Source organism: Carcharhinus amblyrhynchos, chromosome X (genome assembly GCF_965287045.1).
Source record: "Carcharhinus amblyrhynchos chromosome X, sCarAmb.v2.hapA, whole genome shotgun sequence".
Classification (NCBI taxonomy): Eukaryota; Metazoa; Chordata; class Chondrichthyes; order Carcharhiniformes; family Carcharhinidae; genus Carcharhinus; species Carcharhinus amblyrhynchos.
In genome coordinates, this window is record NC_137359.1 from 16,443,474 (window position 1) to 16,460,630 (window position 17,157).

The following is a 17,157-nucleotide window of genomic DNA, read 5'->3' on the forward strand; positions in this document are numbered from 1 at the left end:
GGATACAGTGAAAAGTATTGTTTCTTGCATGCTATACAGACAAAGCATACCATTCATAGAGTACATAGGGGAGAAGAAAAGGAGAGAGTGCAGAATATAGTGTTACAGTCATAGCTAGGGTGTAGAGAAAGATCAGCTTAATATTTGATTTAATTTTGTCACATGTCTTGGGATACAGTGAAAAATATCATTTCTTGTGCGCAAAACAGACAAAGCATACCGTTCATAGAGTACATGGGGATAAGGAAAGGAGAGGCTGTAGAACATAGTGTTACAGCTACAGATAGGGTGTAGAGAAAGATCAGCTTAATATTTGATTTGTTGTTGTCACATGTACTGGGATACAGTGAAAAGTATTGTTTCTTGCGCACGATACAGACAAAGCATACTGTTCATAGAGTATGTAGAGGAGAAGGAAAGGAGAGGGTGCAGAATGTATTGTTACAGTTGTAGATAGGGTGTAGAGAAAGATCAACTTAATATTTGATTTGATTTATTATTGTCACATGTATTGGGATACAGTGAAAAGCATTGTTCGCCAGAGAGCTGATGAAGGGTCACCTAGACTCGAAACGTTGGCTCTATTCTCTTTCTACAGATGCTGTCAGACCTGCTGAGATTTTCCAGCAATGTTCTGCTTTTATGTGGAAGAGAGTGTGTCCGGGGTGCGTGGGGTCCTTGATTATACTGGCTGCTTTCCCGAGGCAGTGGGAAGTGTAGACAGAATCAATGGATGAGAGGCTCGCTTGATGGACTGGGCTTCGTTCACAATCCTTTGTAGTTACATTGATGAATAGGAGTAGGATAACAGAATAAAGGGATACCTTTTTCGTGCGTTGCGGCTTGGTGGTCATTTAGCGCGAATACAGCTGCTGTCCCAGGTAAGATATGAGATCACAGCAACACCACATGCACCTCATTTCGCTCTGGCCTCAGGCCCACACTCTGTTGGCAAAGTTTACTTTCCACCAGTGGCTGGTTGCCATATTTCCATCTGTAAATACCATTCACGTCACCGTTAGCGCAATCATCCCCATTGTGTGTTCCTGATGATGAATAATTTAGATCCTTTTGCAGTTAACAGGAGGCGGATGTCTTCCTGGCTTCCGCTTGGAAGCAGGAATGAGATGGTGCTGGGAACGCGTTCGTCTGAGACTATCTTCCCTGCTATTTCTTATCGGCGCTATTAGCACAGGCCAATCGCTTCCGCTGGAACGGCGGACAACTTCATGTTAAATGGGGGCGCTCAGCATCCCCGCCATTATGAGGGCAAAGCTCCTTCTGGGAAGAACATTGAGGAAGTAAATGCTTCTCAATCAAACATCTGTACCATCCCCGTCAAATTGGCAAAATAAAGTCCAAGATAAGAGTCGCATTGGGTTGGAGGAAGGAAAAAACAGTTCATAACAGCTCACTAGTGAGAGAGGATAGAACTCGAGGGCGCAGCCTCAGAGTAAAGGGACATCCCTTTAGATGAGGAGGAATTTCTTCAGCCAGAGGGTGGTGAATCTGTGGAATTCTTTGCCACAGAAGTGGCTGGGTCATTGAGTGTCTTTAAGACAGAGATAGATAGGTTCTTGATTAATAAGGGGATCAGGGGTTATGGGGAGAAGGCAGGAGAATGGGGATGAGAAAAATATCAGCCATGATTGAATGGGGGAGCAGACTCGATGGGCCGAATTCTTCTCCTGTATCTTGAGGGGACACTGAGGGAGAATTTAACATGGTCAATCCACCTAACAGCACATCTTTAGCAGGAAGCCGGAGCACCCGAAGAAAACCCAGGCAGATCGTGCAGACTCCGCAGAGACAGTGATCCAAGGCCAGGAATCGAACCCGGATCCCTGGCGCTGTGAGGCACCAGTGCTAACCACTGTGCCACCGTGCCACTCTTCTCAACCTTTCCCCTCACCTGAGGTGTGGTGATCCTCTGGTTAAATCGCCACCGGTCAGCTGTCCCTATCCATCAAAGGTGCTGGGGGGATGGGGTGGGGTGGAGATTCACCTCTGGTCATCTGGGACTTTGGTGACTTTAGCTTGGCTAAACTCGCGGGACGGGGTTTTACAGCCTCGCTCGAGCAAGAGCAGAAATTCCCGCCCAAGGTCAACGGACATTCCCGCCGTCTGTCCCTCACCTGCTCCGCTTCCGTGGTGGGCGAGTGCATAGAATTGTGCTGGTGCTGTAAAAATGAGCTGATTTGATTTGATTTATTATTGTCACATGTATTGGGATACAGTGAAAAGTATTGTTTCTTGCATGCTATACACACAAAGCATACCATTCATAGAGTACATAGGGGAGAAGGAAAGGAGAGGGTGCAGAATGTAGTGTTACAGTTACAGATAGGGTGTAGAGAAAGATCAGCTTAATATTAGATTTATTATTGTCATGTTTTGGGATACAGTGAAAAGTATTGTTTCTTGCAAGCCATAGAGAAAACGCATACTGTTCATAGAGAAGGAAAGGAGAGGGCGCAGAATGTAGTGTTACAGTCACAGATAGGGTGGAGGGAAGGATCAACTTAGTATAAGGAAGGTCCATTCAAAAGTCTGACAGCAGCAGGGAAGAAGCTGTTCTTGAGTCGGTCGGTACGGGACCTCAGACTTTTGTATCTTTTTCCCGGTGGAAGAAGGTGGAAGAGAGAATGTCCGGGGTGAGAGAATGAACTTTTTGTTTCATTCATTTTGCTTGTCTTGGGGGTTTGTGACAAACTACTTCAACTTGAGAAATCTTGTATAGTGAGTTTGTGACTGCATGCTTCTAACTAACAAGGCAAATTGCTGTCTAATTCTGCGAACTGTCAACTTTACCTTTGCAGGTCAGGGCACGAACCTACGGCCCCCTGTCAGGAGCCCAATCCCATATCATGTGTCTTGCTAAATCACTGGGGGAACTTGGACGCGGCTAACAGACTGAATAAAAGAGCAACGCAGCCCTCCCCCACAGAAGCAGCACAAAACGATTCATGGCCTGTCCATGCGTTCCCCCAGCACCGTTCTCATGACTGCGCTCATTTGCACAATAGACCAACCCACATTCCTCCAACAGTTTAACCAGCTTAATTACTTCACATTCTTGGGCTCAATTAAAGAGGCACTGTCTTTCGGACAAGTGAATAGCAAAGCCGCTTTTGTGTTTGGGAGGGAAAAGTTCAGGGAGTGCAAGCCCTGTGATAGTACTTTGCGACGTGTGACTTATGCCATCTAATCATCTTGTTTATCCCCTTGCAACTGCCTGCCCCACCCCGGCAAGACAATGCTCCTTTAAGCGGGTGCCAAGACAAACAGGAATAGTCCCCATACATGGGGACAGTCAAAAACTGATGTTAGAGCATCACAAATGAAGACAATAACATTGGCCAGATGAAAAAAGCATGGTCCCTCTGATATAAAACAAAAATTTAACATTCAAGCAGTGTGGGTGGTGTTTTTTGATGTGATTTGATTTGATTTTGATTAGATTTGGATTTGATTTGGATTTGGTGTAATTTGATTTGGATTTGATTTAATTTGATTTGGATTTGATTTAATTTGATTTGATTTGGTTTTGATGTAATTTGCTTTGGATTTGATTTAATTTGATTTGATTTGGATTTGATGTAATTAGATTTGGATTTGACTTAATTTGATCTGATTTAGTTTTGATGTGATTTGATTTCGATTTGATTTAATTTGATTAGATTTTGATTTGGTTTTGACGTAATTTGATTGGATTTGATTTAATTTGATCTGATTTGGATTTGATGTAATTTGATTTATTTGGATTTAATTTGATTTGATTTTTTGATTTGGTTTTAATGTAATTTGATTTGGATTTTATTTAATTTGCTTTGATTTGGATTTGATTTAATTTGATTTGGTTTGGTTTTGATGTGATTTAATTTGGATTTGATTTAATTTGATCTGATTTGGATTTGATTTAATTTGATTTGATTTGGATTTGATGTAATTTGATTTGATTTTGATTTAATTTGGTTTGATTTGATTTTGATTTGGTTTTGATGTAATTTGATTTGGATTTAATTCAATTTGATTTGATTTTGATTTTTATTTGATTTAATTTTGATTTAATTTAATTTAGTTTGACTTTATGTTCGTTTTACTTTAATTTGATCTATTATTGTTGCATGTATTGGAATACAGTGAAAAATATTGTTTCTTGTGTGTTATACTGTCAAAGCATACTGTTCATGGAGCACATAGGGGAGAAGGAAAGGAGAGGGTGCAGAATATAGTATTACAGTCACAGGGTATAGAGAAAGATCAGCTTAATATTGGATTTGATTTACTTTTGTCACATGTATTGGAATTCAGTGAAAAGTATTGGTTCTTGCGTGTTATACAGACACATCATACCGTTCAGAGAGTACATAGTGGGAGAAGGAAAGGAGGGGATGCAGAATGTAGTGTTACAGTCACAGCTAGGGTGTAGAGAAAGATCAGCTTAATATTTGATTTGATTTATTATTGTCACATGTATTGGGATACAGTGAAAAGTATTGTTTCTTGTGCACTGTACAGACAAAGCATACCATTTATAGAGTTCATAGGGGGAGGAGGAAAGGAGAGTTTGTACTTACAATTTTGGTTTTCCATTATTTCCCACAGGAGAGGGGTGGGGGAAGGAAAAAAGAAACCATAGCTTGTGACAGCGCACAATGAAATCTGGGCTTTCTTCTGTACTAAGTGCTACAGTAGCCTCTCTGTTTGAGCTATCTACGCAGTACCCGGCCACAGCTAGCTGAATGCTGCTGGACTGGATTGGAATACTACACTGCATTGTACAGTAATACTACACTTCCTTTGTGCTCCTGCCAAAGAAATGCAGCTTTGTGTCGCCAAACCCAGCCCAGAAGGACGTCAATTCAAGCTCCCATTGACGTTGATGGAATTCCCACCTCTTGCGTCATTCCCATAAAAATAGCATCCACAAAACGATGAGAGAGAGAGAAAACACATATCTGCAATTGTGCATGGCCTGGGTCAATGGCAGCAAGGTACGCGGGTTCCGCACCATATGATTCCCAGAATGTTGTCAGCCTGCCCTGCGTCTGCTGGCTGGTATTTGTTTATTAAAAGGGTCATTTTGGGGAGATAAAGCAACTGGCAGGGGGCCCAGCTATCCAGGAGTGTGAGTTTACAATAAAGGCGGAATGCTACATTGCTGATTCTGCCAACTTCACATTGAGAGCGGAATGAAATGCAGGTGCTGGGTCACTTGAGGATTCCTGCTCTCAGAGAGCGCTGGTCTGCTGGAGATGCCAGTCTTTTTGCATGGGATGATACACTGAGTTCCCCCACCTGTAAATCTCCTCACCCTATCTGTAACTGTAACACTATATTCTGGACCCTCTCCTTTCCTTCTCCCCTATGTACTCTATGAACGGCATGCCTTGTATAGCGCGCAAGAGACAATACTTTTCACTGTATCCCAGTACATATGACAATAATAAATCAAACCAAATATTAAGTTGATCTTTCTCTACACACTAGCTGTGACTGTAACAGTACATTCTACACCCTCTCCTTTCCTTCTCCCCTATGTACTCTATGAATGGTATGCTTTGTCTGTATAGTGCACAAGAAATAATACTTTTCACTGTATCCCAATACATGTGACAATAATAAATCAAATTAAATATTAAGTTGATCTTTCTCTACACCCTAGCTGTGACTGTAACAGTACATTTTGCACCATCCTTTCCTTCTCTATGAATGGTATGCTTTGTCTGGATATTGTGCAAAAAGCAATACTTTTCACTGTATCCCAGTACACGTGACAATAATAAATCAAATCAAATATTAAGCTGATCTTTTTCTACACCCTAGCTATGACTGTAACACTATATTCTGCACTCTCTCCTTTCCTTCTCTATGAACGGTATGCTTTGTTTGTATAGCACGCAAGAAACATACTTTTCACTATATCCCAATACATGTGACAATAATAAGTGTAGACAGAGTCAATGGATTGGAGACTGGTTTGCGTGATGGACTGAGCCATGTTCACAAGCTTTTGGGCAGAGCAGGAGCCCATACCAAGCTGTGATACAACCAGAAAGAATGCTTTCTATGGTGCATCTGTAAAAGTTGGTGAGAGTCAGCTGACATGTCAAATTTCCTTAGCCTCCTGAGAAAGTAGAGGCGTTGGTGGGGCTTTCTTAACTATAGTGTCGGCATGGGGGGACCAGGACAGATTGTTGGTGATCTGGACACTGAGAAACTTGAAGCTCTCGACCATTTCTACTTCACCCCCGTTGATGTAGACAGGGACATATTCTCCACTATGCTTCCTGAAGTCGATGACTATCTCCTTCATTTTACTGACATTGAGGGAGAGATTAATTGTATATTCATGATTTATTGTACTTCCTGCTGTCAACACTCACTGTCTGAGCTCCCATGCTATTGTGCTGAGGTGTCCATTCATTAGGCTGGACATACATCACAAACACTCTTGGGTATGATAGGGTCAGGCTGCTCACCAGCTGCAGTTATCATTACCGCTAGACAGTTTGCTTCCACCTTCTGGCGAGTGATCAGTGCTGGGTCCACTGTTATTTGTCATTTATATTAATGATTTGGATGAGAATATAGGAGGCATGGTGAGTAAGTTTGCAGATGACACCAAGATTGGTGGCATAGTGGACAGTGAACAAAGTTATCTCCAATTGCAATGGGATCTTGATTAATTGGGCCAGTGGGCTAACGAATGGCAGATGGAGTTTAATTTAGATAAATGCGAGGTGATGCATTTTGGTAGATTGAACCGGGGCAGGAATTACTCAGTTAATGGTAGGGCGTTGGGGAGAGTTACAGAACAAAGAGATCTCGGGGTACAGGTTCAAAGCTCCTTGAAAGTGGAGTCACAGGTGGACAGAGTGGTGAAGAAGGCATTCGGCATGCTTGGTTTCATCGGTCAGAACATTGAATACAGGAGTTGGGACGTCTTGTTGAAGTTGTACAAGACATTGGTGAGGCCACACTTGGAATACTGTGTGCAATTCTGGTCACCCTATTATAGAAAGGATATTATTAAGCTAGAGAGAGTGCAGAAAAGATTTACTAGGATGCTACCGAGACTTGATGGATTGAGTTATAAGGAGAGGCTGGATAGACTGGGACTTTTTCTCTGGAGCGTAGGAGGCTGAGGGGTGATCTTATAGAGGTCTATAAAATAATGAGGGGCACAGATCAACTAGATAGTCAATATCTTTTCCCAAAGGTAGGGGAGTCTAAAACTAGAGGGCAGAGGTTTAAGGTGAGAGGGGAGAGATACAAAAGGGTCCAGAGGGGCAATTTTTTCACACAGAGGGTGGTGAGTGTCTGGAACAAGCTTCCAGGGGCAGTAGTAGAGGCAGGTTACAATTCTGTCTTTTAAAAAGCATTTAGACAGTTACGTGGGTAAGGTGGGGATAGAGGGATATGGGCCAAATGCGGGCAATTGGGACTAGTTTAGGGGTTTAAAAAAAGAGGCGGTATGGACAAGTTGGGCTGAAGGGCCTGTTTCCATGCTGTAAACCTCTATGAGTGGTAAAAATGAGCTGCTGTCATGATTCTGACGTTCCTTCGATCACACAGTGTATTTTCTTTGTGCCACTGCAGCCTCCCTGTTCTTAGATGGTCCTTCTATCTGTGCTCACTGGACAGACTGTGATCGTACTCTGGTACGGGCTGAACACTTGTTCGTTGAAGCAGGTTATAGAGTTGGGATGTGACTCCTGACGTATTCCAATCCCTCCTTCTTCGAGTCAAACACATGACTGGCAAATGTCAGTGCTACATCATCATTTATTCTACGTCAGACCTGAGCATATCCATTCTGTGAATCCTTTGTACTTAAACTACAAGGTACAAGTCAGGAGTGTGATGGAATACTCCCCACTTGCCTGGATGGGTGCAGCTCCAACAACACTCAAGAAGCTCGACACCATCCAGGACAAAGCTTGATTGGCCCCCCATCCACAAGCATTCACTCCCTCCATCACTGATGCTCAGTAGCAGCAGTGTGTACCATCTACAAGATGCACTTGTTAGGTGGATTGGCCATGCTAAATTGTCCCTTAGTATCCAAAAATGTGCAGGCTAGATGGATTGGCCATGCTAAATTGTGCCTTAGTGGCGGGGACCAGCTGGGTAAATATCTGGAGGAAGGGCCTGGGTGGGATTGTTGTCGGGGCAGGCTCGATGGGCCGAATGGCCTCCTTCTGCACTGTTGGGATTCGATGATTGAAATGACCAAATCCTTCTTTGCTTTGGTAAGAATTTGTCTGCTTCAGCTGCTGAGAGCTTTCACTGCAGCCTGTACAACGTTTCAATCATTAAAGGAAATGGAGAGGGATGATATCAATGGATAAGATTTGTGTGCATTCACTCTAATTCAGTGTGAACTCCTTGTACTGCCTGAATTGTACCCTCTCACAACTCATTGCTCTGGAGTCTGGATGCTAAAACAGTGTTTGCAGATAACTCAAGCCTGTGTTTCCAATGAAAAATGAATGGCTGAAGTTTGCATATTCAATCACATTTTCCCTCCCACATTTTACAGTCAGGTCTCCATGTAGACGACATGAAGCGATAAATGTGACCAACTTTTAAATACAGTTTCATAAAAAAAAACCATTGCATCAGCCGGGAATCGAACCCGGGCCTCCCGCGTGGCAGGCGAGAATTCTACCACTGAACCACCGATGCTCACAAACTTCCTTTCTAGACTGACTCATATTTAAGTCTGACCTCTGGTTTTTTTTTCCCCCTTTCTTGTGGCAGGTTTCCAAAAGCAAAGGAATCCAAAAATTCCCCTTGCATTTCTTCACCGCGTTCTAACTTAAAGCAGCTGGAAGAAAGATGGTTATAAATTGTGTTGATTCTGGGCCGCATTTCTGGGCTGCCTTGCCCCAATTACACAAAATCCCGCCCTAGGTAAACAAACCTTTGATTTGATTTATTATTGTCACATGTATTGGGATACAGTGAAAAGTATTGTTTCTTGCGTGCTATACAGACAAAGCATACCATTCATAGAGTACATGATGGTAGAAGTTGAGGGCCTGAATGCGATTACTGTCACTAGAGAGGTAGTGCTTGATAGACTGATGGTGGACTGATGGTGGACAAGTCCCCTGGACCAGATGGAATGCATCCCAGGGTTCAGAAGGAAATGGCAGAGGTGATTGTGGATGCCTTAGTGATTATTTACCAAAATTTGCTGGATTCCGGGGAAGTGCCGGAAGATTGGAAAACGGCTAATGTTACACCGCTGTTTAAAAAAGGTAGCAGGCAAAAGGCAGGGAATTATAGGCCGGTTAGTTTAACATCTATGGTTGGAAAAATGCTTGAATCCGTCATCAAAGAAGAAATAGCAAGGCACCTGGAAAGGAATGGTTTGATAGAGCAGACGCAGCACGGATTCGTTAAGAGGAAGTCATGTTTGATGAATTTATTAGATTTCTATGAGGATGTGACAGGTGCGGTAGACAGAGGGGAACCGGTGGATGTGGTGTTTCTAGATTTTCAAAAGGCGTTTGATAAGGTGCCTCACAAAAGGTTGCTTCAGAAAGTTTGGGTGCATGGAGTTGGGGGTAAGGTGTTAGTGTGGATAGAGGATTGGTTGTCTAATAGGAGGCAGAGAGTTGGTATCAATGGGTGCTATTCTGATTAGTGGTTGGTGACTAGTGGAGTGCCGCAGGGATCGGTGCTGGACTATGAAGAGAGACTAAATAGACTGGGTCTGTACTTGTTGGAGTTTAGAAGGATGAGGGGGGATCTTATACTGACATATAAGATAATGAAAGGGATGGATAGGGTAGAGGTAGAGAGATTCTTCCCGCTTAGAAAGGATAGCAGGACTAGAGGGCACAGCCTCAAGATAAGGGGGGGCAGTTTAGATCGGAGTTGAGGAGGAACTTCTTCACTCAAAGGGTGGTGAATCTCTGGAATTCTTTGCCCGTTGAAGTGGTGGAGGCTACCTCGCTGAATATATTTAAGTCACGGGTAGATAGGTTTTTGACAGACAGGGGAATTAAGGGTTATGGGGAGAGAGCGGGAAAGTGGAACTGATCCACTTCAGATCAACCATGATCTTATTGAATGGCGGGGCAGGCTCGAAGGGCTAGATGGCCTACTCCTGCTCCTATTTCTTATGTTCTTATGTTCTTATTACATAGAGGGGGAAGGAAAGGAGAGGGTGCAGAATATAGTGTTACAGTCACAGATAGGGTGTAGAGAAAGATCAACTTAATATTTGATTTGATTTATTATGGTCACATGCATTGGAATACAGTGAAAAGTATTGTTTCTTGTGCTCTATACAGTCAAAGCATACCATTCATAGAGTACATAGGGGAGAAGGAAAGGAGAGGGTGCAGAATATAGTGTTACAGTCATAGCTAGGGTGTAGAGAAAGATCAAGTTCATACAAGGTTGATCCATTCAAAGGTCTGATGGCAGCAGGGAAGAAGCTATTCTTGAGTCGGTTGGTACGATGGAAGAAGGTGGAAGAGAGAATGTCCGGGGTGCATGGGGTCCTTAATTATGCTGGCTGCTTTTCTGAGGCAGCTGGAAGTGTAGACAGAGTCAATGGATGGGAGGCTGGTTTGTGTGATGGATTGGGCTACATTCACGACTTGTTGTAGTTTCTTGTGGTCTTGGGCAGAGCAGGAGCCCATACCAAGCTGTGATACAACCAGAAAGAATGCTTTCTATGATGCATCTGTAAAAGTTGAGAGAGGCATTGCAGACAACACTGTGTACCATCTACAAGATGCACTGCAGTGACTCGCCAAGGCTCCTTAGACAGCACCTTCCAAACCCACCACCACTTCCATCTAGAAGGACAAGGGCAGCAGATACCTGGGAACACCACCACCTGCAAGTTCCCCTCCAAGTCACTCACCATCCTGACTTGGAAATATATCGGCCGTTCCTTCACTGTCACTGGGTCAAAATCCTGGAACTCCCTCCCTAACAGCACTGTGGGTGTACCTACACCACATGGACTGATTGATGCCCAATAACAATCCTGCGTTTGGAAGGTGCTGTCTAAGGAGCCTTGGTGAGTTGCTGCAGTGCATCTTGTAGATGGTACACCCGGCTGCTACTGAGCGTCGGTGGTGGAGGGAGTGAATGTTTGTGGATGGGGGGCCAATCAAGCGGGGCTGCTTTGTCCTGGATGGTGACAAAAATAAATCAAATCAAATATTAAGCTGATCTTTCTCTACACCCCATCTGTGACTGTGACACTATATTCTGCACTCTCTCCTTTCCTTCTCCCCTATGTACTCTATGAACAGTATGTTTTGTCTGTATAGCACAGAAGAAACAATACTTTTCACTGTATTCCAATACATGTGACAATAATAAATCAAATCAAATATTAAGCTGATCTTTCTCTACACCCTATTGGCAGCTGTAACACTATATTCTGCACCCTCTCCTTTCCTTCTCCTCTATGTACTCTATGAATGGTATGCTTTGTCTGTATAGCGCGCAAGAAACAACACTTTTCACTGTATCCCAATAATAAATCAAAGGTTTGTTTACCTGGGGCAGGATTTTGTGTAATTGGGGCAAGGCAGCCCAGAAATGCGGCCCAGAATCAACACAATTTATAACCATCTTTCTTCCAGCTGCTTTAAGTTAGAACGCGGTGAAGAAATGCAAGGGGAATTTTTGGATTCCTTTGCTTTTGGAAACCTGCCACAAGAAAGGGGGAAAAAAAAACCAGAGGTCAGACTTAAATATGAGTCAGTCTAGAAAGGAAGTTTGTGAGCATCGGTGGTTCAGTGGTAGAATTCTCGCCTGCCACGCGGGAGGCCTGGGTTCGATTCCCGGCCGATGCAGTGGTTTTTTTTTTAAATGAAACTATATTTAAAAGTTGGTCACATTTATCACTTCATGTCGTCTACACGGAGACCTGACTGTAAAATGTGGGAGGGATAGAAACATCTTTGCACGTTAAGGGGCAGTTTAGCATGGCCAATTCCCCCTAACCTACACATCTTTGTACATTAAGGGGCAATTTAGCATGGCCAATCCACCTAACCTGCACATCTTTGGACACTAAGGGGCAATTTAGCACGGCCAATCCACCCTAACCTACACATCTTTGGACACTAAGGGACAATTTAGCATGGCCAATCCACCTAACCTGCACATCTTTGGACACTAAGGGACAATTTAGCATGGCCAATCCACCCTAACCTGCACATCTTTGGACACTAAGGGGCAATTTAGCATGACCAATCCACCCTAACCTGCACATCTTTGGATACTAAGGGGCAATTTAGCATGGCCAATCCACCCTAACCTGCACATCTTTGGACACTAAGGGACAATTTAGCATGGCCAATCCACCCTAACCTGCACATCTTTGGAAACTAAGGGGCAATTTAGCATGGCCAATCCACTTAACCTGCACATCTTTGGACACAAATCAAACAAAAGCAAGACAGAGAGCAAGGGAAGTTCAGATTAAACTGCATTTATTTCAGTGCAAGAGGCCTGACGGATGAAGCAGATGAACTCAGAGCATGGATGGGTTCGTGGGATTAGGATATTATAACAATTACTGAAACAGGGCTAAGGGAGGGACAGGACTGGCAGCTCAATGTTCCAGGGTACAGATGCTATAGGAAAGATAGAACAGGAGGTAAGAGAGGAGGGGGAGTTACACTTTTGATTAGGGAAAGCATCACGGCCGTGCTGAGAGGGGATATATCCGACGTTCGGCCACTGAGTCTATATGGGTAGAACTGAGAAATAAGAAGGGGGAAATCACTTTGATAGGGTTGTACTATAGGCCCCCAAATGGTCGGTGGGAAATTAAGGAGCAAATATGTAAGGAGATTACAGACAGCTCCAAGAAAAAAGGGTGGTAATAGTAGAGGATTTTAACTTTCTCAACATTGGGACAGCCATAATATTGGAGGGTTGGATGGAGAGAAATTTGTTGATTGTATTCAGGAGGAATTTCTCATTCAGTATGTGGATGGTCCAACTAGAGAGGGGACAAAACTTGACCTCCTCTTGGGAAATCAGGAAGGGCAGGTTACAGAAGTATTAGTGAGGGATCAGTTTGGGACTGGTGACCATAATTCTATTGGTTTTAAGATAGCTACGGAGAATGATAGGTCTGGCCCAAAAGTTAAAATTCTAAACTGGGGCAAGGCCAATTTTGATGATATCAGGCAGGAACTTTCAACAGTTAATTGGGGGAGTCTGTGGGAAGGCAAAGGGACGTCTGGTAAGTGGGAGGCTTTCAAAAGTGTGTTAACCAGGATTCAGGGTTTCTTTTAGAGTGAAGGGCAAGACTGGTAGAAGTAGGGAATCCTGGATGACTCGGGACATTGAGGCCCTGATCAAGAAGGAGGAGGCACAGGACATGCATAGGTAGCTGGGATCCCTTGAAGAGTATAGGGGGTGTAGGAGTAGAGTTAAGAGAGAAATCAGGAGGGCAAAAAAGGGGACATGAGATTGTTTTGGCAGATAAGGAGAATCCAAAGAGATTCTACAAATACATAAAGGGCAAAAGAGTAACTAGGGAGAGGGTAGGGCCTCTTAAGGATCAACTAGATCATCTGTGTGTTGATCCACAAGAGATGGGTGAGATCCTAAATGAATATTTCTTATCAGTATTCACTGTTGAGACAAGCATGGATGTTAGGGAACTTGGGGAAATAAATAGTGATGTCTTGAGGAGTGTACATCTAACAGAGAAGGAAGTGTTGGAAGTGCATCAAGGTAGATAAATCCCCGGGACCTGATGAAGTGTATCCCAGGACATTGTGGGAGGCTAGGGAGGAAATTGTGGGTCGTCTAGCAGAGATATTTGAATCATTGATAGTCACGGGTGAGGGGCCTGAAGATTCGAGAGTGGCAAATGTTGTGCCTTTGTTTAAAAAGAGCTGCAGGGAAAAGCCTGGGAACTACAGGTCAGTGAGCTTCACATCTGTGGTGGGTAAGTTGTTAGAAGGTATTTTGAGAGACAGGATCTACAGGCATTTAGAGACACAAGGACTGATTAGGGGCAGTCAGCATAGCTTTGTGAGTGGAAAATCATGCCTCACAAATTTGATGAGTTTTTTGAAGGGGTAACCAAGAAGGTAAATGAGGGCAGTGCAGTTGATGTTGCTTGCATAGACTTTAGCAAGGCCTTTGACAAGGTACCGCATGGTAGGTTGTTGCATAAGGTTAAATCTCACGGGATCCAGGGTGAGGTAGCCAAATGGATACAAAATTGGCTTGATGACAGAAGACAGAGGGTGGTTGTAGAGGGATGTTTTTCAAACTGGAGGCCTGTGACCAGCGGTGTGCCTCAGGGATCAGTGCTGGGTCCACTGTTATTTGTCATTTACATTAATGATTTGGATGAGAATATCAGAGGCATGGTTAGTAAGTTTGCAGATGACACCACGATTGGTGGTATAGTGGACAGTGAAGAAAATTATCTCCAATTGCAATGGGATCTTGATCAATTGGGCCAGTGGGCTGACGAATGGCAGATGGAGTTTAATTTAGATAAATGTGAGGTGATGCATTTTGGTAGACTGAACCAGGGCAGGACTTACTCAGTTAATGGTAGGGCGTTGGGGAGAGTTATAGAACAAAAAGTTCTCGGGGTACATGCTCATAGCTCCTTGAAAGTGGAGTCACAGGTGGACAGGGTGGTGAAGAAGGCATTCGGCATGCTTGGTTTAATCGGTCAGAACATTGAATACAGGAGTTGAGACGTCTTGTTGAAGTTGTACAAGACATTGGTAAGGCCACACTTGGAATACTGTGTACAGTTCTGGTCACCCTATTATAGAAAGGATATTATTAAACTAGAAAGAGTGCAGAAAAGATTTACTCGGATGCTACCGGGACTTGATGGTTTGAGTTATAAGGAGAGGCTGGATAGACTGGAACCTTTTTCTCTGGAGCGTAGGAGGCTGAGGGGTGATCTTATAGAGGTCTATAAAATAATGAGGGGCACAGATCAGCGAGTCTAAAACTAGAGGGCATAGGTTTAAGGTGAGAGGGGAGAGATATAAAAGTGTCCAGAGGGGCAATTTTTTCACACAGAGAGTGGTGAGTGTCTGGAACAAGCTGCCAGAGGTAGTGGTAGAGGCGGGTACAATTTTATCTTTTAAAACGCATTTAGACAGTTACATGGGTAAGACGGGTATAGAGGGATATGGGCCAAACGTGGGCAATTGGGACTAGCTTAGGGGTTAAAAAAAGGGGCAGCATGGACAAGTTGGGCCAAAGGGCTTCTTTCCATGCTGTAAGCCTCTATGACAAAGGGGGCAATTTAGCACGGCCAAGACATTAACCTGCACATCTTTGGACAATTTAGCATGGCAAATCCACTTAACCTATGTATTTTTCAATATTAAGGGGCAAGTTAGCATGGCCAATCCACCCAACTTTGGACTGTGGGAGGAAACCAGAGCACCCCCACACAGATACAGGGAGAACATGCAGACTCCACACAGACAGAGACCCGAGGCTGGAATTGAACCTGGGTCCCTGGTGCTGTGAGACAGCAGTGCTAACCACTGTGCTGCCATGTGAGCCCTTGTGTCACCCTCAGTCTGCATCAAAGAACTAAGAACAACACAGCACAGGAAACAGGCCCTTCGGCCCAACATAAGAACATAAGAAATAGGAGCAGGAGTAGGCCATCTAGCCCTTCGAGCCTGCCCCGCCATTCAATAAGATCATGGCTGATCTGTCGTGGCTCAGTTCCACATTCCCGCCCTCTCCCCATAACCCTTAATCCCCTCGCTTATCAAAAACCCATCAACCCGCATCTTAAAAATATTTAGCGAGGTAGCCTCCACCACTTCAACGGGCAGAGAATTCCAGAGATTCACCACCCTTTGAGTGAAGAAATTCTTCCTCAACTCCGTTCTAAACCGCCCCCCTTTTATCTTGAGGCTGTGCCCCCTAGTCCTACTGTCCTTTCTGAGCGGGAAGAGTCTCTCCACCTCTATCCTATCCATTCCATTCATCATCTTATACGTCTCAATGAGATCTCCCCTCATTCTTCTAAACTCTAACGAGTACAAGCCTAGTTTATTCAGCCTCTCCTCATAGCTCAACCCCCTCAACTCCGGCATCAGCCTAGTAAACCTCCTCTGCACTCCCTCCAAGGCCAAAATATCCTTGCGTAAGTGCGGAGACCAAAACTGCACACAGTACTCCAGCTGCGGCCTCACCAATGCCCTATACAGCTGCAGCAAGACCTCCCTACTTTTATATTCAATCCCCCTCGCTATGAAGGCCAGCATCCCATTCGCCTTCCTGACCACCTGCTGCACCTGCAGGCTGGGTTTTTGCGACTCATGCACAAGGACCCCGAGGTCCCTCTGCACCGTCGCCTGCTGCAGTTTTTCACCATGTAAGTAATAGTCCTTCCTACCATTATTCCTACCAAAGTGGACCACCTCGCACTTGCCAACATTAAATTCCATTTGCCAGTTCCTGGCCCATTCGCCCAGCCTATCTAGATCCTTCTGTAGACTCTCCACACCCTCCGCGCAATTTGCCGTTCCCCCAATCTTGGTGTCATCAGCAAATTTCGCCAACGAGCATTGTGAGTCCCTTCTTCCACCCATGACCCTTGTCCGTGCTTATGGCATTCCGCATTGGAAACCAGATTGAAGGAAGGCTAATTTAGGGACAATTTGTTCCACCAATCAGCCTAATAGCACATCTTTGGGGTGTGGGAGGAAACCGGAGCACCCAGAGAAAACCCACGCAAGCACGGGGAGAATGCGCAGACTCCCGCAGACACAGGCCCAAATCCACGTATCTGCACAGCAAACAGTGATAGTCACTGAGCTGTCGTGTTGCCCATCAGCTGGTCCAATTTAAGCGTACACTAACGATGTGAAGTACTAGGCTACTCTCGAAACATCCAAGAGCAGCCCTCGCACGACCCACCGTGTGTATGCCCCTCGTTGGACAACAAGGCAGACCGAAGCACCTGTGGATTAAAAGAGAAAAACATCCTTGTAAAAAAGTGCTGGGTGTGACAGCCACTCCCAATCCTGCATTCATCAGCACGTTCATTTTCCTTCTGGCTCCTTCGGAGTAAGTGAGATCAGTTGCGAGACTTGGCTGCACAAGTCTCCTCCAAAATCAGACTGCCTTCAACTTTAGAACCTTGGA

General features: G+C 44.3%; 2 non-coding genes across 2 annotated transcripts; one reads left to right on the forward strand and one right to left on the reverse strand.

Annotated features, from left to right (window-relative positions):
- Window positions 1-8,623: 8,623 nt before the first annotated feature.
- trnag-gcc (transfer RNA glycine (anticodon GCC)) lies at window positions 8,624-8,694 on the reverse strand. Its single transcript has one exon. It is a non-coding gene; the product is annotated as a tRNA-Gly (tRNA).
- Window positions 8,695-11,769: 3,075 nt separating this feature from the next.
- Window positions 11,770-11,840, forward strand: trnag-gcc (transfer RNA glycine (anticodon GCC)). The gene has a single exon. It is a non-coding gene; the product is annotated as a tRNA-Gly (tRNA).
- The last annotated feature ends 5,317 nt before the right edge of the window (window positions 11,841-17,157 follow it).